Source organism: Erpetoichthys calabaricus, chromosome 2 (assembly GCF_900747795.2).
Source record: "Erpetoichthys calabaricus chromosome 2, fErpCal1.3, whole genome shotgun sequence".
In the NCBI taxonomy this organism is placed as follows: Eukaryota; Metazoa; Chordata; class Cladistia; order Polypteriformes; family Polypteridae; genus Erpetoichthys; species Erpetoichthys calabaricus.
In genome coordinates, this window is record NC_041395.2 from 210026645 (window position 1) to 210028013 (window position 1369).

Here is a 1369-nt window from a genome sequence, read left to right on the forward strand (position 1 = left end):
GTTGGTACTGGTTGTAGGGTTGCTCCCCTCAATTACTACTCTTGTTCCAGATACGCAGATATATTTTAAGTTAGACTAATGGCAACACACATGTAAAATTACATGAAGAGTGGATTAGCTGTTTTTTCACAATAGGCAAACAAACAAGCAGTCAAACAAATAGCTTACAATTTTTTTTATAGAATTACTACTTTGGTGGAAAAAAGGCAGAAAAAAATAAATACATGATAGAAAGAAGAGATAACAGTTATAGCAGCTATGTTCAGTATGTTGACTCTTTTTTCAGCAGTGTAGATCTCCTAAAATTGACCAAAGAACAAGCAAATGAGTTAGATACACTACTAACCTCAGGTCAGTTATGTAAAGTATTTGAATTTCTACAAATATTCTTGGTATATAGTATATTATTACCTCTGTTTTTCAATGATAAGATAAAATATATCACCATATATGAACAAAGCCATCACCTGTGTAATAGCCTACCAAAGACCCAACTAAACTTCCCAGTTGCCATCTCTTATTGTTTATTAGCGAAGTAAACTCTATCAAAATTTAAACAGCTTCTGCCAATCAATAATCTTGCTTCAATTGGAATTATCTATGGTGGGGTACCATGCAACTCACATATAGCTACAGTTACTACTAACAGAATAACATTGCAGAGGTTCACACAATACAGCAGGACCAGTAATGGAGGCCCACTTTAATCTTCTCTGTTTGTACTTTATGTCAAGCATCTTGCCTTAGTTATTTGCCATAATATAAATATAAGCAACTAGAATATTAGCACACAACACATTATAAGCCAGCTACAAATGACAGAATATATTTACTAGACACTTCAATGTTCTTAAAAGGATGCATCAAGATTATCACATCCTTCTAAGAAATATCTAACTTTTCCTTAATTACACTAAATCCACAATTTTATCAATATATAAAACAGGATGGGAGTGCTACTTTCCACTCACAACATATCCTTAAGTTTAGTAACTGGCAATATTTAATATCTAGGTGTCAATTATTTGCCCAAAAATTCAGATATATCTTAGTTAAACATTGGATACATTGATGATGCAGGCATGTGTCATTGTGGTCTGTGTAGTCAATAAGCTATGTACTCGCCTGCTTATAAATATTATTTAATATAGAATTAAAATATTTTTCTATTTATTATTATTTGTATTACGTTGGCCATTTTTGCTGTTTTTTTGCAATTATGGCTCTGCGGTGGTAGTATGAACAAAAGTTACATTCCATACTTCCCAGTACTGAATTCGCTTCATCCATGGAGCTAACACTCACTGCTGGACATAGAAACAGTAAAAGATGGGTGAACCAACTCCTGACTAGTAGAACACCAACTGTT